A 26662-nucleotide genomic window follows, 5' to 3' on the forward strand; every position below is an offset into this window, starting at 1 on the left:
CCGTGGGAAGTCAGGTCGATTACAGGGACCTTGCTGGGCAGATCCATTAAGGTAGCAGAACAGGAACATAAGGAGTTTAACAAGGTCGAAGCCAGACTTGCCTTTATTAGCCGAGGAATAGAATGTAGTAAAAGGGAGGTCATGTTGCAAGTGCAGAAAATGCTGTCACAAATGGGATAAGGTAACTTTGGAAGGTGCTAGAGACGCGCATCCTCAAGGGGCCGAGGGACCTTTGTGTATGACCCACACATCTGACTGTATCAGTCTGTGAATGAGCAGTGTTGCTGCATTAACGATTGCAGCAATCATCAGTGCTTTGGATGGTGGGAAGACAGAGTGGATGGGACTGTGGACCTCAAATACTTGGCCGCTGCACCCCAGCCTCATCAACACCTGCTGACCTGGCCTCTTGCCTCCTCCCTAGCTCCATGGCCTGCTCTTCAGAGGTGGTGAGGCGTTGCAGCATAGCATGCCCACCACCAGTTTGCAAACGCTCCCTCATATTGCTCTCAGTTTTTGCCTGCAGAAAGAGAAGAGCATTTGTTGGGGCTGCTCGCTCATGTACTCTGCACGCACATGCCACACTCCAACCACAGTGGCCCATCTGAGGCCTCCAGTGGCTCCTGTCCACACTACTGGTGATCAGTCCCCAGAAGATAGAATGGCTGATTCCAACCCACCCCCCCGCCCTCAATGGACACCTTGGACACATTCTGCGTCCATCACTTTGAATAACACACGGGTCTTAGTGCCCGTGGCAAGGAGGTGCAACTAGGTGCGGCGCCGAGGCCAGCAGATGGCTGTTGGCCTCGAAACCTTGAGGCTCCCCTTCCACCATCTCATCACCATCAATAAGACTTGTGTTGGAGTTCTGAGTATGTGTCTAGCTGCCTCCTCTGCAGGTTTCCCCCAGACTACTCAACTGTGACAAACACCAACATATGCTGCGGGGAGAACCCATCTTCTCCTCAACCACTCAGGCTGATGTAAGCATGGTCACTACCTGTTTGCCCACCGAGCATGCACCAAATGCTTAATGCAGTAACGACACTAAAACGTGGGGGGGCTGGGGCGGTGGGGGGGAGGGTGGTGGGGGGTGGGCCTCAAAGGCTAAGGCTACCTGCTGGGTTAAATGGCCAAGGCCAACATGGTCCTCACCCTTCCAGAGCACAACAAATCATCGAAGTGCTTGTGGCACTGGGTTCCAGTGCATCGCACATCGTCATGGGTGCTTACAGCCACCGCCACCTCCTGCCAAGTCTGCCTAGTGATGTGGGGGGCCCTCCTCCTCCCATCCTCTAGAACCAAAACATCCTGATCGTTGGACATCTCTTGGAGGACGACAGCAAGGCAGGCATCTGAGAATCAAGGGGCACAGTGGCCCCCCCGCTGGCCTATCCAGCAGCCTACCCCCTTCCTCCTCCTCTGCCCTCAACCAATGTCCTTCCATCTGAGTGGCCATGGTGAACAGCTGAAAGGAGGCCCGCCGCACATTGGATTTTCCCGATGTACACAGCAGTCACAAACCCGCCCCTGCAAAATGGTGGTGCGGCCCATTTCGGCGGCAGCGATCAGCTGCCCACCCATCCGTCAAGAGCAAAATTCAGTCCCATGTGACTTTTCTCAGAAATATTTATTTTATGTCAATATGGCTTCTGAGGTTTGCACATGGTGGACACTAGGTGAGTTGACACGAAGCGGCTAAGGGCAAAGTGTGGTGGGTGGGGGGATTGGGTTGGCATTAAGTTGGCATATAGCTATAAAGGGCCATGGGGGCCCTTTAATTTTTGATCTGATGAAGTAAATTGGTTTTATAACCTTTCAGAATTTACTGAATAATTTTAAATTAATTTGGCTCTGCCTTTCAAAGCAAAAACATCACCCTGGACAACAATTACTGCAAACTTGCAGACATCATGTCTCCAGTTCTTTAGCTAAGTAAACTCACCTGCTGTTTTGTAGCTCTCTCTCTCTGTCTCCCTTTTTGACTTACCTAAACAAACACAGGTCATCAGAAATTGCCATTCCTTGCGGTTTTCTGGCAATCTCTAAAACCTAACATTTTAATTACTTTTCCAGCTGTTAACCTCTTAAGGCAACATGGCCCCAACCTTTTAAGTGTAATGGGCTCCAAACTTGCTTTAATTGCATTTATCCTATTTTCTACAGTTAAACTTTAATCCTTAAAACTAAAAATTATATCTTAAAACACTCAATGCATGAACTAGATATTCACAACAATAGTGGACATGGGTTGGCATAATTGGTATGAGGGGCCATGGGGGGTTGGATGGAGTGGCATATGGTAGCATTGGGTTAGAAGGGCCATGAAATGGGTAAAGGGGCATAGGATGGCATGGGGGTATGGATGGGGAGCATGAGGTGACATGGATGAGACCTGGGGAGCATATGGGTTGTGAAGGGTGAGAGCTGAATGGCAGTTTTTTGTTTTGTTCATTTTTTAAATAACTTCAACAAGTGCCCGAACACTGAGGCAGGCCTGTCTCTGCACCCAGCAGCCTCTGCACTTGTTCTGGGGGTGGTGGACCTGACTTCTAATCCAGCTGTCACCCTGGAACAAAAAAATGAAATTCCAGGCTTCTTTCCCTCGGGTCGGTTTGGTGGAGCCGGGAAATATCCCATTGTTGCACTCCTGGTCCAGGAGCGAAAGTCCTGACCCATGTTTCCTCTTGTGGGGAAGAGCATAACTAGTGCCCATCAATATAAGATAGTCACCAAGAAATCCGATAGGGAACTCAGAAGAAACTTTGTCACCCAAAAAGTGATGAGAATGCGAAACTCCCTACCAAGGGGAATGGTTGAAGCAAACAGTAAAGATATATTTAAGGGAAACTAGACAAGCATAAAAGGGAGAAAGGAATAGAGGGTTAAAATGGCAGATTTAGATGTGAAAAGATGGAGAAGGCTCGAGGGAAACAAACAGTGGCATGGACTGGATGGGCTGAATGGCCAGATTCTGTGCTGTATATCTTATATAATCCTATGCAATTGAAAATTTAAAAGCTGAGGTTGATAAATTTTTGCTATCATTATGATCTGGTAGGGAACCATTAACATTTAAAAAGAAATACAAATACCTTCTTTTAACCAATAGATCTATGCTGCAAGATTTTACTTTTAAAAAAAAAACTTTATTATATATAAAACAAATTAAACAAAACTAGAACTATTCACTTAACAATATAGTTTATAACTGCACACGTTATGCACTCAGGTTTACTTCTTACATCCCTCAAGAATTCTCTTATAGGACACATCAATCTTAAAGTTATTTATTTCTGTGGGGTCCACCCATCAAGTATGCCACAGTCCTCAGCTCCAGTTACTCTCAGAGGTAAAACTTTCATTTACCATCTCCTAACTGTGGATGCCCCAGTTCCTTGTTCTGACTACTTTACAATGCTTCCAAACTAATTCAGCTGGTTATTTTCTTTTGCAATAAGACCCTGAGGACCAGTGTAAATTCTTCCACTAGCTTCAAACCAGGCAATCTTCCAACTTCTGTTTCCCCCACAAGATTCAAACTGAGATTAAGCCTCACGCAATTCAACATGGTCAATGATGGCGTTAGTTCTTTACTCTGCTTAGAGTGCAGATCTATCTAACTTTCATCTACTTTGGCTAGCTTCTTTCAGTGAGCATCAGACTGCATAAGGTCTAAACTTCACCTAAAGGTCTCTCAGCAAACATCCAGATAAATTGAAAACAGGGAACCTTCCTCAGCTCCACTTCTCTCCAGGATGATGCAGCCTTCTCTGGGCTGTCCTCAGTTATTAATTATCCTTCATTTACAATTTACTTTTTAACCTGATGAAGTAAATGGGTTTTATAACCTTTCAGGATTTACTGACTAATTTTAAATTAATTTGGCTCTACCTTCCAAGACAAAAACATCGCTCTGGACTGCAATTACTGCAAGCTTGCAGGCATCATGTCTCCAGTTCTTTAGCTAAGTAAACTCACCTGCTGTTTTGTAGCTCTCTATCGTCTTTTTTGACCTAAGTAAACAAACACAGGTCATCAGAAATTACCATTTCTTGAGGTTTTCTGGCAATCTCTAAAACCTAACATTTTAATTACTTTTCTAGCTGTTAACCTCTTAAGGCAACATGGCCTCAATCTTTTAAGTGTAATGGGCTCTAAACTTGCTTTAATTGCATTTATCCTATTTTCTACAGATAATTTTTAGTTTTAGGGGTTAAAGTTTATGTTTTAAAACACATGGTGCATGAACTAGGTATTCACAATACAATGCAAGCATATTAAGGGATATAGAACTAAGATGGGTAGATGGAATTAAGATGCAGACCGGCCATGATCTAAGTGAATGCATAATATGCTCAAATATTGACTGACCGATTCCTGTGACTGATCAATCCTTGGACCACACATCTATGAATTATATTGGTCACTCACTGCCTTGCTAGCTTCTCAGTCTATTTATTTATGTTTATGATTGCTTTGCTCCATTGGGAAAACTCTTTGCTCACCTGGATTCCCTCTGTTTAGTCCACCTGGGCTGCTTGGTTATATCTCTCCCTAAGATTTCTGGATCAGTTATAAACAGATCAGTTGCTTGCTATGTTACTGAGATTGATGCCCTTTTAACTGATATTTATCAAGCAAGTATGGAACTCTCAGCTAGTCTGTAGCACTGGGTCCTTTGTCAAAAGCCTTGACATTGTCAATAAGGTAAAATAAATTATCCAAGCTGTGCAATTTCACAATTCAATTTTTCTGTTAAGAAGCTTTAAATTAACTGATAAAGGGTATTTTGACAGTTCCCAGAATTCCCCAAGATCTGATGCAGTCAGAAAGCCTAACAGCAGATATCTGTCTCAGATACAACTAATTTCTGGGGCTACTCAAAATCCTCTGCAATGTCTAGTCTGCTCTCAATCAGCTGCTCACTGTTAGGAGACAATATTAGTTCAGGAATAACCATCAAGGTGTCACACAGCCCACTTAATGAGCAATGTCAGGCAATTTAATTGACAATCAGCCTTTAACAATCCTCTGAGCGCTTGTTCCTAGTGCAAGCTTCAACTCCTTTACCAAAATGGTGTCACAGTAAATGTGGGCTAAACCAGGTGTCTGATCAAGTCCGATCCCAGCCACCTCAGAGGCGCTTTAGCCCCTAAATTATCTGAAGATACTGCCCCTGACATTGGCTGGATTTATAAAGAATTATTTTGACAAAATCGACTGGTGTAATGCTGACATTGTGTGATAGAATAATAAATCAGGCGATAGCAAATTGGCATTTATGTTATGTTTTATTTCCATTGAAATCAATGCAATCAACAGAGATGTAACAAGGGCAGAAGATTCACTGATACATATGTTAGAAACTCTTGCACAAAATCAAAAAGACTGCATTCTGTAGGACACAGACCGCATAAGCGATAATGACAATTGGACTCTGATATTCAGTTGTTACAAATATGAAGTTTGTAATATTGTTAGGTTTTGGGACGGACCTTTCCTTTAGTTTAAGATGAAGTCATAAAGGGGGTCATGTGACTTGCTCTGAATTCTGCCAGACAACAAGTTTGGCTAGGTTGTTAAAGGGTGTCCCAATTGTCTTACTGGGAAGAAGATGTGAGATATTCACACCTGTAAACAATGGCCAGAGCAGCTGTGCTTCAAGACTTACAGGGAGGTGTTAGGAAAATCAGGTTTTGTAAATGGTTATACTTTAAATTGTTCATTTACTTCCAAGATAGAAGCTTGGCCTAAATAGCCAAGTGGTTATGGTACTAGGCTTGTAACCCCAAGATCAAGAGTTCAAATCTCACCATGGCAAATTATGAAACAATATAACTTCAGCTGAATAGGAACATGTTTGTACTCAAAAGAGTTACAACAAGTCCAATTTAAAAAAAAAATAATTTCCAATAACATTATAGGCATTACTATCTCTTCATGACAAATATGGGGACAAGTTATGTGATGAAACCTCCAGGAATAGATGTAATCACAGTTGGCAACTCTAACATCCAGATTGCTATTAAGAAGGGAGTTCCAGGATTTTGATCCAGTGACAGTGAAGGAACGGTGATATATTTCCAAGTCAGGATGGTGTGTGGCTTGGAGAGGAGCTTCCAGGTGGTGATGTTCCCATGTATCTGTCATCCTTGTCCTTCTAGGTGTTAGAGGCTGTAGGTTTGGAAAGTGCTGCCAAAGGAGCCTTGGTGAGTTGCTACAGTGCATCTTCTAGATGGTAAACACTGTTGCCACTGTGCGTTGATGGTGCAGGGACTGAATATTTAATGTGGTGATGGGGAATCAATCAAGTGGGCTGCTTTATCCTGGATGGTGTCATGCCATCCAACACCTGAGAACGGTCGTGCGCAGACCCGACGTTATTTTGGGTCTTGGGGTGGCCCAGGTGCGCGGTGGTCTTCCGTCTGAACGTTCCCCTGTTCGGACAGAATTCCACATTGGCCCCAATCCCCGAACCCTCCCTCGGGTGCTGGTGCCCCACAATATGAGCCGCCTCGGGGACATGCCCTCTGTGCCTTTTGGCACAGCAAAGAGGGGCTTTTTGTATGGACTGCTGCTGCACACCTTCCATTTTCTCGCCCTTGTCCGTCGCCCGGACACGCCCTGGCGTGCCTTGTTGCTGTCCGGCGGCGGAGGCCCCCGATGGGAGGCCCTCTATGGAGGTGTCCTCCCCCTTTCTATCGGGGACCTGGGTTGGAGGGTGTTGCATGCAGCAGTCCCCTATAATAAGAGGATGCATAGGTTCACGGACTCTCAGGACACGTGCCCTTTTTGCGGTCTTGTGGAGTCCGTGGACCATGCATATATAGGGTGTTATAGGCTGCGCTCCCTTTTTAGTTATTTGAAAAACCTTTTATTGATGTTTTGTTTGCACTTCAGCCCCACGCTCCTGATCTATGGGCACCCGGTGCGGAAGGGGGTCGGGAAGGAGGAGGACCTCCTCGTGAACCTGCTCCTGGGCCTGGCCAAGTTGGCCATTAACAGGTCCAGGCAGCGGGCGATCGACGGGGGATTCTCGCCCGATTGTTTGTCCCTCTTCCGCGGCTACGTTCGTTGCCGGATGTCCCTGGAGAGGGAGCACGCGGTGTCTGCTGACACGCTTGAGGCCTTCTGTGCTCGGTGGGCACCGTGGGGACTGGGGTGTTTTGTTGACCCCTTTAATCACATTTTGATTTAAAGTTTGTAAGGTTCCTTTAAATTTTGTCCTTGGTTTTACAGCTGACCTGAATTAGGGGCTGTGCCTGATTTATCCCAATTTTGTTGATTTGGTTTAATTGGTTTCATTTAAAAGATTATCATGAGTTCAAATCTCACAATGGCAAACTATGAAACAATGTAACTTCATCTGAAACAGATGGAAACATGTTTGTACTCGAAAGAGTTACTTCCAAGATAGAGTGGAGTTGGGGTTTAGAGGATAGCTAATTAGCACTTCTACATGGTAACAAGGCCCATGTGATTCACATTGCCATGGAGATGGGCTTTGAGAGGGGAGAGTCCATAGCAAGCCACAAAAGAATCAGCTTACAGGTTTCATATGATATCCTTGAATCTCACAGACTGGTTAGTCTGCAACAATCTAAAAGAGAGAGAGCGAGCGAGCGAGCGAGCGAGGGAGAGAGGACAGGGGAGAGAGCAGAGAGTTAGAGGTAACCAGTCTCTTGTTCGCTATGCAAAATGCCGATGGGAGCTCACACTCAGATTGAAGAGACCAAATAACAGTTTAACAGTAGCTGGAAGATTAACCTAGCTTTGGCTAGAGGGAGGAACCTCCAGGGGAACCCTCACATTGAAATTCAGCTCAAGGATGAGAGGTTACCCAACTGGAAGAGGAAAAAAAGGAAGCAATCCATCAGGACCTGAGAATAACTTTGGACTGGTTCCTGGAGAATGAAATGTCCTCTTAAGGGACAGAGTAAATGTAACTATGGAGGTGGATTTTAGGTTACTCAATAAGTTAAATGGGGAAACTGTAGTTTGGTGTATAAGTTGCCTACTGAAATAGTGTTTAATCAATGTTGTGTTTAGTTTGATTGTTATAGTGGAAGTCTTAAACCTTGAAATCTTGTGTGATCCTTCTGGTCAATCACTGAAAATTCGAATATCTTTTTTAAAAGTTATTTGTCCCTATGGGACTGCAATATAATATGGCAGCATTACAAGAAAATGAGAACAAAGTGAAGCTAGAAAATTTGAGAATGCTAAAATTACACTAAACATCCCAATTGCAGTTACCATGTCCTATTTGCCTGAATCCAGTAAATTTCCTCTAAACTTCTTAGTCATAGCTTGGCAATCTATTTCAGATTTGACTATTTCTGTCACAATGGTCAGGTTGCTGAAGGGATCTCACTGTTTCAAATGCATGAGGATGCAGTACTCCTGAGGCAAGTATTGGGAGCTCTATCATATCCTGAATTCTGTCACTGCTGAGTAAAAACGATAAGTATTCAAGGTGTTAAGACTTTGCTACTTCTTCCATTCATTCTTAGTTGTATCTAGTGGCCACAGATTGTTGTTGTAAGAACATGGAAACAAGAATAAATCATTCAGCCCCTCTAGCCTGCTCTGTCATTCGATTAAATTATGTATGACCTGTATCAGAACTCCATTTATTGGGCAGAATAATATGCTTCCAGATCGGGACCATTCCCCACATCTGGAGACATTCTTGGGTGTGATGAAGTTGGGGGGCATTCCTGATGTTGTCATGCCAGTTTTATATAATGCAGCACACAGGCGGGCTTAAAAGCTGGAGCCTGCCGAGTTATGTAAATGTCAATTAAGGTGCCAATGTCAATTAGTGCATTTAAGGTTGTTAATGACTCAATTGACTGTCATAATACAGCGTGAACGCTATAATATGCTTTTATAGTTAGATTCATGTCTTGTGTAGCTCCCAATTCTTGTATGGTGGCTTGCTAGGGTGGGTTTCAAGGCTACATCTGAGCTCTGAGTCTCAGGTTAACAGTCAGTAGATTTGTTACTGTTGGGATTGCTTATTTGAATGAGCAGAACATCCTTTTCAAAATCCTATGAGTTCAAAACCTTTTCTCGGCTGCCGAGTGCTATATTTTGTAACTGGCTATCTCCCAAGCTATAAGGTATCTGAGAATGATGGGCATTGTAGTCTCGCTTCTTCTGAAAAGATGTCCAAAAGTGCACTCAAACAGTTTCAGGTTATTTTATAGCATGCTGCCTACCCATTATTAGCTGAGTGCGTGCCAGCCTGGATGCTGTGCTCATCTATCATATGCACTTTCTGCCAACCACCCACCCCACAACTGGGCCAAAGCTTGAAATGCCCAATGACATCATTGAAGAAGGCGGTGTCCTTGCTGAAGCATGCTGCCTTTGATGTCCAGCCAAACTGACTTTCCTCCTGCATTTGCGAGAGCACCCTGTAGCACGCTGGCACAGGATTGCTCATACTGAGGTCTTCCTCACCCTGGCCTCATTAGGGCTTTGAGCCTTTTCTGGCATTAGGACCATTTCCTTCTGACCAGCCTAACGCTGCTGACCTCCTTGACCACCACCTCCCAGGCTGCACATGTCTGGCTTGGCTTCTTCCTCTTACCCGGGGTAGCATTATGATGCGGTATGTGATGTGTGCCAGATGGACCAAATCCATAAGGGAAACTTGGTCACGCTATCACAACAGTTTTGTAGTTTGTACTTATTTTGAGAAGATGTGTGCACTGAATTCAGAAGTAATGAATTCACCAAGATCTTTAGAGATTTAAAAAAAAATTAAAATATTTATTAAAAACAAAAGATTTCAAGCTTATACATAAGACTAAAATTACTTACTCCACCCTCAGCACTCAGTATTATTCAGCCCAACCACTTTGGTCCCCAATCCTTTCAAACCCTTACATAATCAAAATCAGTCCTGAAGTTTGTAATTGACCCCAGTGACAACACTAACCTTTGTGTGAAGAAGTGCTACCTCTCATCACCTTGAATGGCCTAGCTCTAGTTTTAAAGCTGTTCCCCTTTCTCTGAACTTACCCACTAGAGAAAATAGTTTCTCTTTATTTACCATATGAACCCATTTAATTATTTTAAATACCTCAATTAGAACAATTGTAAATTTTATATCTCAGAGCTATGCAGAGATGACACTAGTTTCTAGTATATAACAGGTTTATTTCACAGCGCTTTAAAATGTTCACTCCATGCTGACAACTCTGGCTGCAGCTTTGTTTATTTTTCTGAGTCCACGCCTGGGCTTAACCAATCAAGCACAGTGAACATCAATAGTTAACAGACTCATATAATGAATACTACATCATTTTCCCCCTTGTAAAACTAGACATTATTTTAAACTAAATTATCATAAACAATAAACATATGTACAACAAGTCATTAAAGAGTTAAGCATATCTGTTTTTTCTAAGTACAGAAATAGACTTTGAGATACAGAGGTAATTTAGATAAATGGATTTGAGGTTGTGGTTCTGTGGGATTAGCTTGATGAAGCAGATGATCAAAGTCACACTTGCTCATCAGAAAAGGAAATGTATCCTCATAATCACTGGCTGGGACTTTCCACTCCCAACAGCAGCGAGTGTAATGGTGAACGGTGGGAGGTGGGGGGTGGAAAACCAGTTTCCTGCCCACATGAAATGGTGGCGGGAATGTGTACTACCGCCTGTCATGGTGGGTTGCCATTCCCACCCGAGGCCAGTATGAAGCCCTTTTGCACTGTTAATGGGATGTAGGTGAAACCTCGACTGGAATTGTCACCCCCCATCCAATTATCCGCACCACCAGCGGGATACCACGCCAGTCCAGAGCGCGATCAGACGAACGTGGTGTGGACATGTTGGGACTCACCTGGAAGAAGGGCTGTGGTAGTGGAGAGTGGAAGATGGGGGCCTCCAGCAACTGTAGACCCTGGAACACCACATGCAGCATTAGGTGGGAGGAGCATCAACGACATGGATCTTCTCACTGCTGGAGCTTCCAGGAGGTGGAATTCTCAATACTGGAGCATCCAGCATGTGGATCTTCACACTGCAGCAGTCCCAGGATGTGGGTCTTACTCTGCAGGAGCTACCAAGATGTGAATCTTCCCAGGGCAGGTGGTCAGCTGCATGAGGTACTTTTGGGCGGTGATGGTCTGTGCTGTGCATATGGGTATTAGATAGGAGGAGAGGAATGAAGGGGTGGGGCGTATGTGTAGGCCTAGAGGATGTCCAGGCGGTTGGGGGTTGTAGGGGATACAGAGAGATGCTGCGGGGGTCATGGAATGGGTGAGTTTGTGGATAGTGTGACCAAGTTTCCCTTGTGGATTTGGTCCACCTGGCACACATCATCTGCCACATCATAACGCTACCCCGGGTAAGAGGAAGAAGCCAAGCCAGACATGTGCAGCCTGGGAGGAGGTGGCCAAGGAAGTCAGCAGCGTTGGGCTGGTCAGAAGGAAACGGAGCGCGAGGATGGGCTGGGCCGTGGTGGAGTGGGGGCGGCCTGTGCAGGTGCGAATGTGCTTGGTGGGGGAAGGGGGGGTGGTGCGGAGAGAGAGGGGAAATGGGCTCGGTGGTGGGGGGGGGGGGAAAGAGGGGAAACGGGATCGGTGGGGGGGTGGGGGGAAGGGGAGGGAAACGGGCTCGGTGGGGGGAAGGGGAGGGGAAACGGGCTCGGTGGGGGGAAGGGGAGGGGAAACGGGCTCGGTGGGAGGGGTCCATGATGTCAGCTGATGAGTCCTGAGGGGCATACTAAGGGAAATATTGATAAGGAAACATGGTGAGGGTTAAAAGGGGCAGTGTGGCGGAAGGTTGATGGGTGAAGGAACTCTGAGGGTTGTTGAAGTGAACACAGATGTAGAACCGAATTCTGGACATCGGCAGGATGAGGGGTATCAGGGCTGTTGTCACAGGCGTGGGCTCTTAGGAGACGTGGACATTCACCTGCATGAGTACAGAGGGTGATGGGGGAGGGTTGTGGGGTGACAGTGGGGAGGTCAAAGGTCACACCAGGAGGGTCAATAGTTATGGAGGGGAGGGTGTAGGTGACAGGGGGAGGTTGGAATGTGTTGGACTGTTGGACTTAACCTGAAAATTCACACACACCATGGCTGCTTGCAACTATCTAGACCTTTGAGGTGGATATCTCGAGATGCTGCATGGGAGTTGAGTCAGCAGGGCTGGGCAGAGCGACAGGTTTGCTCAACTGGAGAACTGAAGGGGAACCCAGCACGTATTACTGACAATGCTGAGGCATCTCAACAGTACGTGAAGGGCAAAGACTCATCACAAGGACACTTCTTGCACATAGTTCGCGAGGACCCTGCAAAGATCCTTGCCTCCCTGCACATGCATGATTCCAGGGGACGTAAATCCAACCTGGGATGTCCCTCTGAAGCTGAGGGAATGGGATAGGGGGGTTGCATACAGGCTTAATGACGATGAATGGCAATTAAAACACATCAAACCTCATTAAAGTGCAAGCGCGCTCTATTTCCAAAAGTGTAAGAAGATTAACAATTATAGTGTATACGTGCAACCACATGCAAAATCATAATTTAATGTTTCGTTCCCTACCAGTTCTTCAAGGTGCACCCCCGACATCCGCAGCAGAGGTGGAGGCAGCCCTCTGACCACTCTGTCCTGTTGCCTTGGATGACCTTTCAGGCATCCTCTGGAGACCCGAGGCCTGAAGGACCCCTGCTTACTTTGGCTGTGCTGCTGTGTGGCAGCTGCTCCCTCTGTGGTCAGAGGATGAAGCTTAAGGGGTCATAGGCAAAGGGGATTTTGAAGGACCGGTCACCCTCATAGTGTCCTGAGTGGAGGTGGCAGGGGTGTCCAACAGCCGGCCCTCCTCCCTTTGGGTGCCTGAGGGCCCCTGCCTGATTCCTTGAAGAAAGAAGGGGCACCTGGAGGAAGGTCGAGGTGCCCTGTCCCCTTTTTGTGTAGCCATAGCCAGATCTCACCAATGTCTGGATGATGGAGTGCAGGTCTGCGCACATCTCCGACAGGAACTTGGCCTTCTGTTGGACAGGGTTCTCCATGGCTTCCGCCACCCTCCTCATGGAGACCTCCTTGCATGCATGGATCGGAACCACTTCATAAACCAGGCGGATGGACTCCTCCACCTCATGTGCCACCTTGTTGAGGGTCTCCATCATCTCTGCCTGATGTTCCCCCTCCCCCTACAGCATCTCTAGCATCTCATGCAGGGATGATCCCAGAGGCTTGCCATCCGACTTGGACACCACAGTTGCCTCTTCCCCAGCAGTCCTCTGAGTGCAGGTGAGCTTGGCTGACCCTGTCTCCTCCTGCTACAGACACGTGTCCATGCAGTGACCACCAAAATGTGAGACCATGCCTGAATTAGATCTAGTACCCACTGAGGTGTGTGTCTCTGGGCTGGTGCAGGGTGCAGGTGACTGCTGGAACTGCTCTACAGGTGCACTTTCTTCCTCCTCCCCAATGTCCTCAGGCCTCTGTGGGCTGGGGGCATTGCTGGGCATGGCTTCTCCTTCTGGCCTTCCCCTCTTCCTGCTGGTACCTGTAACTGAGAGAGGAGAGAGAGAGAGAGAGAGAGAGAGAGAGTGAGAGTACAGCATGAGCTGCCTCCAACATGGAGGAACACATGACTCTCTATGTGACTACATTATGCATGGATCCTTACTGGATGGAGACTGCTCACTGACCTCTCCATCTGTATAGGTTCAGTCCAGTTCCTCCTCTGCCAGCTTGGCTGTCCGCTCCTCGAACTCTGTAAGGTTCCTTGGGCCCCCTCCCGTCTTCTCTCTCTTTCTCCTGTTGTGCCATAACTTTTCCTGAACAAAGAGAGAAGATGTGGTTGAGATCAGCTGGGTTTCATGTGAATTTCTCATGCTTCCAGCCTCACAAATAACCCGCTGGATTGTGTGCCATGTGATTGATGCACTGCAGGTTGTCCACAAGGGTTCTGGGGCAGTACCTTTCAGAGCAGTGAGCCCATGCAGATAGAACGATAAGGCTCACAGAGGCCTGTCATTAGTGGTGCTTGATGCTTCCTGAACGCAAAACCCCCTTCCTCACATGTGCCCCCCGCCCCCAACTCCCAGACAGCATCTGAGCTCTTTGTGTGGAAGGGTCAGGGACCCACGGTTGCCTTGCCACCTGCAGACTGGATGGACTGCAGCGGAGCTATGAGGCATCACCTTATCGCACTGAATAGCTCTTTCATACATGGGCTACACGGATGGTGCCCTAGCCACTGAGGCCCATGTCCCCTCATAGCAGCAGGAGGAGGCAGGGCCACGGTCACTGAATGGTAGGGTCCTGTTTACCATTCAGTGAGGTGAGTGTGAGCAGTTGATGGTCACTTACACTGGTAGCACAGATGATGTCATTCATCCGCTTCTGGCACTGCAGGACAGTCCTCCAGTGGAGGCCCTGGGCATTGACCATCCTGGTGACTTCCTCCCATGCAGTGTTGGTCATGTGGCCTGGCCACCTCCTTCCATCCTCTGGGTACAGGATGCTCCCTCCTGGCCTCCGCTGCATGGAGCACCACACTGAGGGAAGCATCATTGAATCTGGGGGCTGGAGCTCCCTGGAATCGCTGGGCCATCTCCTCCTTCCATGGTGGGTTTGCAACAAAGAAATTGATGACCGGGCGTCTTTTAGATGTGGCGCCCGGATATGACAGTGGGGCATCCAGCCCGCCCGCTGTACAGTACATCAGGAAACACCTGCAGAACGAATGAGCCCAGCATCGCGCAATTCATCACAAATTCCCACTGGGCTCTGCAGCGGGAAACACCCTCGCCCTCGCCACAATACTTAGGCCCGGAATGGACATTTTTTGTTATTGAAGACTGGTACTTTGTGAATATATTTTGTCATTTCTAATACTTACAGTTGTAGACAAGCCAATAATACAATATATCAGTGAAGTATTCTCAAATGAGAAGAATTCAGTATTATTTGTTACCGAGATATTTTTGCAAAATTTAGCTTATGCAATATTTTTTCTATAAGCAAATCACATTTACATTTATTTTAAAGAAAACACGTCCCTAATTGTGACATTATGAATGAAAAATTAGAATTTAATGAATTAATGAGCCCCAGACTCAGCGACACTTCCCTCGCTGTGCTGCTCAATGCATTGGAGGCCAAGAGGGCGCATCCTGTTCCCAGAGGATGGAAGGAGATGGATGAGCCTTGTGACCAACACTATATGGGAGGAAGTTGCCAGGATGGTCAATGCCCAGGGCTTCCACCGGAGGACTGCCCTGCAGTGCTGGAAGCAGATGAATGACCTCATCAGCACCACCAGGGTAAGTGAGCCCTCAACTGCTCACACTATAGGTAACCAGTGGGGTGCCACAGGGATCAGTACTGGATCTTCAGGTATTTATGATCTACATTAATGACTTGGATGAAGGGAGCAAATGTATGATAGCTATGTTTGCTGATGACACCAAGATAAGTAGGAAAGTAAGTTGTCAAGACGCAGTAGGGATGTGGCACCTTATCAAATGCCTTTTGGAAATCCAAGTACACCACATCTACAGGTTCCCCTTTATCTACCTTACTTGATACTTGCTCATAAAACTCTAATAATTTAGTTAAATATGATTTCCCTTTCACATGTTGACTTTGCCTGATCACATTATGATTTTCTAAGTAACCTACTATAACCTCCTTAATAGTGGATTCTAGTAATTTCCCTATGACAAATGTTAGGCCGACTGGCCTGTAGTTTCCTGCTTCCTGTCTCCCTCATGAAAGTCTACCTACAAAACCAGTCAGCATCTCAACACTTAACAATGGTCTCCCACAGGGCAATATCCTGACACCGACTGTTTTTAGCATCTACATAAGCGACATGCTGGCCACATCATTATAAAAAATCTTTTTACGTCGGCGATATCGCCTTGACAACTCAGGCAAAATCATTCCAGGATATGGAAGCCAGGCTAAACCTGTCAAAAATGGCTGAATATGTCTACAAGTAGAAACTGCAACAAACCCAGCCAAATCCATCATCTCTGCATTCCACCTTGAAAATCGCAACATCAAATGTCACCTATTTTGGACTGACCCTTGACTGCTCCCTAACTTGCCATCACCGCCTCCAAAAGAGCGCCAAAAAGACAAAAACATAAGGCAACATCACCCCCAAGCTTGCCCGCACAGCCGGGGTGCAAAAACTGCCATCCTCTGCGTTTATGCCACTGATCTGGTCTTCTTCAGAGCTGAGCGCTGTGCACCCAAATCGGCCCCATGTCACCGCACCAAACTCATTGACACAACTTCACTCAGTGCTGAGGATAACCTCTGGATCACTGAGACCAACTCCAGTTCAGTGCTTACCTGTCCTGTCCCACCTGAAACTTGGCCCCTTCTTCCATTCAATGGGACACAGCAACACGCAGAGAATTAACTCATGTTAACAGCAACTTGGACCTCCCCCATCTCGCCACATGGTTCTATGAAATTCCCTCTGGACATGAATCAAACATCCCCAACTCCATAACACTGATAAAACCTGGAGGAAAGCTTGGACAGGAAACATCCTCCCAAATAAACGCATTGGGTGGAACTCACCAAGGCTCCTTCGACAGCACCTTCCAAACCCACAACCACTGCCATCTAGAAGGACAAGGGCAGCAGATGGAGGGGGACTTCCAGGTTGTGGTGTTCCCATCTACGTCACTCACCATCCTGACTTGGCAATATATCACCGTTCCTTCACTGTCACTGGGTCAAAATCCTGGAATTCCCTCTCTAACAGCACTGTGGGTGTACCCACACCACATGGATTGCAACTGTTCAAGAAGGCAGCTCACCACCATCTTCTCAAGGACAACTAGGGATGGGCAATAAATCAGAGCCCAACCAGTGAAGCCCACATTCCATGAATGAATATAGAAAAAAGTCCGGTCCCGTTTGCGTTGGGCATCATGGCGGGGGCAGGGGGAACAATATGGTGAGAAGACCAAAAATCCGTTTCATGCCATCGTGAAACCAGTTGTGATCATCTGCTCCACCCATCAATGACCGGCTGTGTTTAGCACCACCGCACATTGGGAACCTAATTTCAACACTTCAGACTCTCATTATAAGCCCAGCTCACTGGAATCGTCCCCCGACGTCAAATTGACTGCCCACGACAGTGTGACTTCAGAAAGGCATGCACCTGGCAACTTGAACTTCAGGGGAAACTGGGAGGTGAGTGCGCACAACCTTGCACAGCGCTTGTGAGCATCACCCGTAGGGCATCAAGGAAGAGACGCTTCACATTCGCGAGGTCCACAGTCAAGTCTCTTTTTCCCAGTTAGCTTTCATTGAGGTGCTGCAACAAGTGCTTCAGAGTGGGTCATGCCAGGTGGGGTGGGGGTTGGGGGGCAAGGCAGCACAGATTGAAGGAAGTACACAAGCACATGATGGGTGGGGGAAGAGGGGGGGTTGAGGGAAGTAGCAACACACTTGGAAAAGCTCGTCGACAGTGAGCACTCTTCCACAGCTGAGTTCATTCAACTGCAACTCCATTGACATGTTTGGATTCGGGCCTCTGAAGCTTTTCTGCCCACTCAAGCAACGCAAAAGCATGAAAGTGCCACCAAATGCTCCAGGAAATTCCACCCCTTGGGTGCAGACTGCAAATTAGTGTGCATTTTAGGGGGCAGCAGAGCAATTGGCCGATTGAAAGGCAGCCATGCCACAGTCACTGGTGGAGCTGCTCACAGCCTCCTGCAATGTCTTTATTAAGATTCGGACCGTATCCATCATCCTTCAAGCTAACAGCGCAACCTTGCAGTGTGGATTAGGAGAACTCAGTGTGCCTGAGTTGAGAGCACAGCATTCTGTCCAGTGGCTGAAGCTGCCACCATTTGGTCAGGTGGAGTGGGGCAGAGGTGGGTGGGGTTTTGGACAGCCAATGAGCGCACTACACACTGGTCATCCAAGTGGTGGCCAGCAGTCTCTTGCATGCGTGAAATGGCCTTCAGATTTAACCAAGAGAGGTTCTTGGGGCAAATGTGCTAACCCACACATCTCTCTCTTTGAGCCTGGAGGAGGAGAACATCAGGATTATGGATCCTGGTGATTTAACAGTGTGCCTCATGGCTTACAGGGAGAGAGAGAGGGAGGAGAAGAACTCGGCAAAGGGAGGAGCACTTCTTTCATGAAAAGGTGCAGCAGGACCTGCTGTGCATGCAGTTGATAATCCACAGAGAGCCATCGCTCATATGTGCCTCACTAGGCCCAGGGCCTATAGTCGGCACTTGCCATTCCTACAGATGACCAAGAACCAATGTCACCAAAGACTGCGTCTGTCTAGGGAACTAGTCAGTTATATATGCCACCTGATGCAGTATTTGGTGCCATGGGGACATGGTGGGCATCCACTACCAGTGGCTGTGAAAGTGACCGCGGTACTCAATTTTTATGCCAGTGGCTCCACAAGTGACTTGTGCACTCATGTGGTGCTTAGATCTCCATCGCAAAAAGCACTCAACACTTGCTGAATGTTGAGGTGGTGTGCTCTTTCCACAAATGCATCCTATAGGTCCACACACGATTCTCAGGGAGCGTACACAACTCATATATCATTAGCAGGTCTCAGATCCCTGATATCATCCAGGGTCCAGAAGAAGCTACTGGGTTGGCTCTTCAGGGACAAGGGCTACCACAGAGTATGTGGCTGATGATGCCCATGGGGCTGCCTCAGACTGCAGCAGAGCGACGGTATAATGAGGCCATGACGTGGCCCCAGACTTTGGTGGAGCAAATGTTAGCCACTTTGAAAATGAGTATCCAGTGCCTTGACAGGTCGAGTGCAGCACTGTAATGCAGTCCCCAGAGGGTGTAGCACATCATCGTTGCTTGCTGGGTGGTCCACAACCTGGCACTGCAACGTCGGGAGGACCTGGCTGAGCAGTTGATGGAAGAGCTGCATGTCTCCTCTGATGAGGAGGACGTCAAAGTGAATAAGGGTGGTGAGGTCCTCGAAGGCGAGGATGCCAGTGATGGGACCATCACTCTGGCCAGATGAGGCAGGTGCGCTTGGGAGGCCCTCATAGCCACAAGATTCGTGGAGGATGATGATGAGATGCAGTGAGGACAGTCCTGACACCCTCACCTTGCACCTGTGAATGTTTGACTCCTGTGTGGCTGATGGCAGCGCACATACCCTCAGTGCTGAAGCTCATGTCAAGTAGACGCAGCTGAGGCCCTAATAGTGGATAGATTCCCAGAGGATGATGACGACGATGACATGCAGTGAGGACACTCCATAGATCTTCACATAGCCTCTGTGAAAGTCTGACTCCTGTCTGGCTGAGGGCAGCTTGTTTGCGCTCTGTGATCAGGGTCTTCCCTAGAGATGCAGCTGTGAAACTTTAAATGCACCTGATCCTTTGTCAGCCTTCAGCACCTGTCTCATTCAGGAGCACAGCGTCACGGGTCTCAGATGCTGAAGAGGTTAAGCCCCACCTTAAAGTTGCTGAGAGCACACAGAGAGAATGATGGAACTCTGCCCACAACATTCTGGTAGCAATGACCAGCACCATCGAGGGGCAGGCAACAATAATGTATCCAGCGAGGGTGAAGTTGGACAATCACTTTGGTCTGAAGGTTACACACTGCACAGGGAAGAGGCCTGGACTTGAGACACCTGCCTTTATCTTGTGCAGGAACCAAGGTTTCACATCTGAGTGCCACAAACACTGCTCATCAGAACAAGGAGCCTTAGGCAGGGAGTTTATTTATAATAGTGAACATTATGTACAATTGCACTTCCCAGGCTGCACAATTACATCCCCTTAACCTTCCTAACCCTGCCGCTATGTCTTGGCGCTCCCTGACATCCAGAGGTGAAGGCAACCTGCTGACTGCTACGCCCTGTGTGTGATGATCTTGGCGGGCATCCTCTGGAGGGCTGTGACCTGGAGGGCCCCAGCCTGCTTTGCAGCTGGCCTGTGGAGCCAAAGCTGCTGGGGTCACGTGAAGAGGAATTTGGATGGCCTGGACACTACCTAAGTCACCTGCTTGGATGGCCCCAAAGTGGGCACCTCCTGAACCTCCTCCTTATGGGTGCGCGAGGGCCCCAGACTGACTCCTTGAGAAGGGGAAGAGTTGCACAAGATCGAGCTGCCCTGTGCCCCTCTCACGTTGACACTGTTGGAAGCCAACTATGGCACAAGCGATGTAGTTCAGCCTGTGCAGCAGTGCAGGAGCGATGTCCTGCATCAGGGTCTACATGACGGCTGCCAACCCTACCAGTGTTGACCTTGGTGCATTGACATGCCAGCGTTATCACATCAGACTGAAGGTGGACAGGCTCCTAACTGGATCTATGAATATCATACTGGATATTGCAAGCTGCAATGTGTCTGACTGTAAGCGTACCCCACATGCCAAGTCCATCCCTTCATATGTCAGACCTGCTATTGCCTGGGGCGGCACCTCAACAATGCTAGTAAGCTGCTGGAGGACAGATTGCAGGGCTGCTGTGACACCCTGGGAAGCCCTCTGAACACTAATATCCATGCAATGGTGGCAGCAGTCTTAGCTACCACTGTAGTACTCTCAGATGTTGGATAACTGTTGCTGCGCTGCAAGGGAAACTGAGACATTGGCCATCAGACATGCCGTCATGGTTGGCTCCAAAGTATGTTGATTGGTCACCAGCTTCATTCTGTAAAGAATGGGTGCCAAATCCTTGCAGAACTCCATGCCAAGTTGATATCCAACTTCTTCATCTTCCTTGATATTGAACAAATGCTTTCTAACTCACCAAGCTTTTCTTTGTGCATACGCTTCAGCCTTTTTGTGTATCCTGGTCCACTGAGGCCCTCATCTGAGTCCTTGTGGGAGGTCTCACCTTTCAGCTATCTGGCGCCTGCACTATCCTTGACCTTTGCCTTAGCTGCAGCACCCTCACCTCATGCAGATCCCAACTCCAACCTATTCTGTAAGATACACACAGTTTCAGTATCTGAGCTGATGGTTGGGAATGTGATTTTGAGTTATGATCTGCTCTCCCTCCACTGTCTGTGGAGGTTGATGGTCTTGGATACCTGACAGGTAAAAGAGGCAATAATAGGATTGTTGTGAGGGGAGGATGGGGTAAAGTAAGAGATGCATGCTTACACCATCTGCAGCTTGCGATTCAGAGAGGTTGCGAGATGAGGCAGAAGTGAGATGTAAGAAGGAGAACAGTGCAAAAGGATATCGTCATCTTCAGTGGGTTCAACACTGCTGGTGGCCACAGCCTGAACAATGGCCTTTTCCATAATGGCCATTTCCCCCAAAGCAGTTATAAGATCTTCTAGTCCTCTGGTTAGTTCCTGCTGTCTGTGGTTGTTCACCACCTTCTCCAACAGGAGAGAGGGAAGTGTGTCAGTTGGGGTGATGTGGTTGTCGTGGTTGAAGAACTGGAAGCGTGTGCAAAGTTTTAGGTGTGCGTTTGAGGCCTGGATCAGTGCTAAGTATGAGGGTGAGGTAAAGAATCTGAATGCTTGGTATGCATCCTGATTGTTAGAGATTGGTGTGAGGTGATTGATTGATGGGGGTGTGATGAGTTGAGCAGTAGTTGAGACAAATGGTGCCATTGATAGGATTATGGCATTTGGAAGCACATTCACCGACCTTGACCACTCAGGTAAGGCTATTAAATTTTCTGCAGCACAACTGCTCGGTCCTAGCAGCTAAACTCCTGGCATTAAGTTCCATGGCTATCTGTTTCCACTGCTTTCTCATTATGTGTCTGGAGAAATTCCAGGCCACCAGCAGATACAGAATATTCCTCCTCCTTTCCACTTCTTCCACCAATCAGTGCAGCATTCAAAAAACTTGGTGCATGCTCTGTCAAATGCGCAGCAATGCTGATTTTTGCATATCCTATTGCCAATGAACTCAGCACCTCCTGCAGCTGCAATAGCCATTCCCTTTAACAGATGCAGGCTAGCTTTAAGCAATGCAGTTTTGCTTTGTGTGTGCTAACTATTATGATTATGAGCCCCTGGCTGACAGTTATCTGGTTATTATGCCTCACTATTCAGTTGATGAACAGTGTGGTTAGTGCTGGCTGCATGCAGTGATCAGTATAATGAGCAGGCAGCATTAAGTTCATGTGCTTCCTGCATGACACTGAATGGGTAATCGTGCATTGCAATCTCCACACCCATTTTTGGGGTCTATCTAAATTGACCCTATCCGGTTCTTGTCTGCAGATCTGTAAAGACATTCACATTGACACACATTTTGGTTCAAAGTGACTCTTCAGTGACTTTAAGGAGTCAGGATCAAGTTGCAAATCAGTCATGCGATGTTGGTTTTGTTATAGAGACTGAAACATCCCAGTGATTGAAATATTCATAGTCCATTTCCCATCAACACCCACTTGCACCTCCACCCACACTCCCCTCCCTCCACTCCCTCGCTACCCACCAACATTATTTTCTTCCTTTCTATCTTATAATCAACCACTTCACAATCCTGAAACAGCAGCTATACCTGGGACATGAACCTGTCTTTTCTCTTTCTAGATGCAGTGTTTTCTGTTTCTGTTTCTCAATTCAGTATACCTCCCTGATGCCATTCTCAACCACCAATAAATTAATAATTGCTTAGCTTGTAAAGGCTTTACAAATTAAAGATAACTTGTGTATTTTATGTTACACTCTACTTATATAGAATTTACAGCACCGACACAGGACTTCTGACCCAGCAAGTCTTTACCAGTGTTTATGCTCCACACGAGTCTCCTCCCATCTTATTCCATCTAATTCTATCACTGGAGCCTTCTATTTCCTTCTTTCGCGTGTACTTACCTAGTTTCCTCTTCAATGCATTTATGCTATTTACTTCAACCACTCCATGGCGGAATTTTACGTTGGTGGGATTTTACGGTCCAGCCGAAGTCAATGGACTTTTGAACAGGTCGCTGCATTTTAGGGCCCCTCCCCCAGCGACAGGACTGTAAAATTCCAACCCATGTGTTAGCAAGTTCCACACATTCTTATTAATTAATCAGAGTAAAAAGGTTTCTCCAGAATTCCTTACTGGATTTGCTAGTAACTATCTTACATTTATGATCCCTAGTCTTGGAATTCGCCATAAACTGAACAATCTTCTTACACAACCCTATCAAAATCCCTCCTAAAGAGAAGGCTGAAGTGATGTAATAGCGGGCTTTAAGTCACCTCTCAGCCTTCCCTTTTCTAGAGAAAAGAATCCAAGCCTATTAAGTCTTTCCTCCTCATGTAGTACTCGGTAAATTTTGATTATACTGGGGATACAAAGCAGATGCCTTTTTGCATGCCCAATAGACAACACCTTGCAGAAAGCAATATTTTACTGTTTCCTGCAGCCCTCCAGATTTCGCTAAGGTTGAATTTTAAGTTAAACCCTTCGGTGACTGTCTCCTAGTGAATAGTGAAGCATAATAACCAGATAATCTCACTAGAATGCACGGATGCCCTTGTATTTATACCTCCTGCCACCATTGAAATGGAAACTTTCCACCTTTCATAAAGATACTAAGCTGCCCTGCACTACTGGGGTCTCAGATTGGATGGGAGAGATTGATGCCTGAAAGCTCAAAGAGTGTTTTTCAACTTGAAGACTCGCAGCAAAATCAAAGAATTGTGCAATTTCTAGCACATTCCAAGAATTCATTTTGTTGCCGGTTTTGTCCCATTAAAAGTTATATACTGCTGCTTAGTGACAGCATTGAATTCCTAGAAGCCCGTGTCAGGTTTGCAATGTCAGGAGCAGAGAAGATTATGGCGAGATTTAATAGAGATGTTTAGATAGAATGAACAGGGAGAAACTGTTTCTGCTAGCAGTGGGCTTAGTAACCAGAGGACATAAATTTAGGTTAATTGCAAAAGGACAGGGTGGAGATGGGGAAATTTTTAAACATAGTGAGTTATTATGATCTGGAATGCGTTGCCTGAAAGGGTGATGGAAGTAGATTCAACCGCAACTTTCAAAAAAAGGAATTGGATAAATACTTAATCCTACAGCCAGGATCTTTCCTTTGGCTGGCAGCTGGGCAGAAGCGGGTTGCACCACCATTTTATGTGGGCCTGCCAATTAAGGCCCACCCAGCGTAATATGCGGCTGGTAGCGCTCAGCGCTACTGTGCAGGTGGAGGGAGAAGGCAGAGTCGGGGCCAACGCTCTTTCACGAACGATCTCCCTGAGGCATGGAGCTGCCTCCAGGAGATTGAATGGACATAAAAGTAACGAAAGAATTGATTTTAAAATTTATTTAAATGTGTCCACTCATGTGACTGTGTCTTATGAGTGGGGACATGCTTTTATATTTATGAAATTTAATTAATTTATTTAATAAAAGCTTCAGGAAGCCTTATCGCGCTCGTGGATGAGGTTTCTTGAAAAACGCGAAGGCCGCTTGGGCTTTCTGCCTGCCCACTAGCCTTAAGGTTGGATGGGCAGTATTCTCAAGTGGCTCAGTTGATTACTTAATGGCTTGAATAGGCCATTTACACTTCGACAGGCGTGCAGCCGACTTGGGTGTGCGCCTGCCAAACGAAATATCGCGATGGCGCATGATGGTATCAGGACACACACTCAACGTCGTCGTGCGTCATTTTACACATTGGCATGTCAGGCCCGCCCCTGCACGCCGACCGGAAGATTCTGCACCATTTTCCTAAAATTGGGGCCCTCCTGATCTGTACACATCAGTTCAACCTGAGGTGGCCCTACCATCTGCAACATGGGGATGCACCAGGAACTGGTGCAATTTTGTATTGTTTCCAAGTTTAAATCATTCCACAGGTCAGATAGGGAAAATGGTGGAGGAGGAGTAGCTTTCATGATTATGGATGAAATCACTTCCATGATAAGTGAGGATGTAACAAGAGACAAGGAGACTTTAGGCGTAGAATCACAAAATAGGATAGGATTTAAGATTGTACCGGGAGTTCTCTATAGACTCCTGTCGAGCTGTGAAGTGGTAGCTTTTATACATGCTGAGATGAAACAAGCATGCAGCAAAGGCAGAGCAGTTTTAATGGGGAATTTTAACTTTCATAAAGTTTGGGACAAGCAAACTAGCATGTGTCGGTAAGGTTGTAAATTTCTCGCGTTTTCTGAAACAATATGTCCCTAGAACCAACCAGGCGGTAAGCCATGGTAGATTTAGTAATGAGCCAGATTTAATTAACAGTCTGGCAGTGGCTGAGCATATATCCAACAGCCATCATAAGATGATCAAGTTCAATGTAGAGTCAGAGATCGACCATATGAAGGTGAGAGAAGGGTAGATATTGGAAGCAAAGTTGATTAAGTAAAGCAACAAATCCTCAGGACCACTTGGCTTCCAACCCACAATTTTAAAGGAAGTGGGTAAGACCATAATAGCTGCATGAGCTATAATCTTCCAAGTTCTCTCAATTCAGGAACTGTTCTTATCGATTGGAAAATTGCTCATCGCTTTACTATTTAAGAAAGGTGAGAGAGGAAAAGTAAGAAATTATAGGCCAGTTAGCCTAACATCTGCTATTGGGAAATTGCCAGAGCCTATAACTAAGGATAGGGTAATTGAACACTGAAAATTTTCAGCACTTCAGAGAGAGCCAATATGGATTTGCAAACGGTAGGTCATGCTTGTTGAATCTGTTTGAGTTCTTTGAAGCAGTGCCTAAAGTAGTTAACAGGGGAATGTCTGTGGATGTTGATTATATGGATTTCCAGAAGACATTTGATAAAGTCCCTCAGAAGAAACTCATAGCTAAAGCTGAAGCTCATGGAATTGAAGGCAAGTTATTGAGCTGTTAGGAAATATGATAAGTAGAAGGAGATGAAGTGTGGAATCTTGTACACTTAAAGAAATAATGGATAGTCTGAACCATTTCTGTGTCCTGAACATGCATTGGCATTCTATGCACCATCATAGAGTTATACAACACAGAAACAGGCCCTTCAGCCCATTGTGTCCGTGCCGACCATCAAGCACCTATCCATTCCAATCCCATTTTCCAGCACTAAGCTATGGCATTTCAAGTGCTCATCTAAATACTTCTTAAATGTTGTGAGGATTCCTGTCTCTACCACCCCCTCAGGCAATGGGCTGAATCTTCTGGCTGACATGCAGATGGTGGAGCCCGCATGTCAGCATTTAAAATGTCGTGCGCTGACGTCACATGAGCGTCCCGACCTCAGCGCGCGGCATCGCGATGTTTCGGTGGGCGGGTGCACTATGCAGCGTGACGCGCGCCCGCCATTAACTAAAGGCCTTGTTAAGCCCCTTAAGTGACCAATTGACCAGGATTTTGAGGGGCTTGTGTGAACTTCGGCTTGGCGCAGGGGCCCAACGGGCAGGCGGGTAAGTGATTTTTTTTACAAACCTCATCCAGTGGTGGGATGAGGTTTGATATCAGAATTAAAAAAGTGTAATAAAATTTGTGTTCTTCATTAACATATCCCATCCGGTGTGACATTTTCACATGAGGGGCACATGTTAATGATTTCTTTATTTTTCTATTTTTAATGTTTCACTGCCTTTCAGCGATCTCCCTGAGGCAGCACTTTAGCCTCAGGAAGATGCGCGCTCTTTCGTGCACATGCGTGAAAGAGTTCACTCTGGCAGTTTGGGGAATTTCCCCCATCCCCACACAGGAAGCGCATAGCGCTTACCGTCAGGCGGCACGC

Source organism: Carcharodon carcharias, chromosome 20 (assembly GCF_017639515.1).
Source record: "Carcharodon carcharias isolate sCarCar2 chromosome 20, sCarCar2.pri, whole genome shotgun sequence".
Lineage (NCBI taxonomy): Eukaryota > Metazoa > Chordata > Chondrichthyes > Lamniformes > Lamnidae > Carcharodon > Carcharodon carcharias.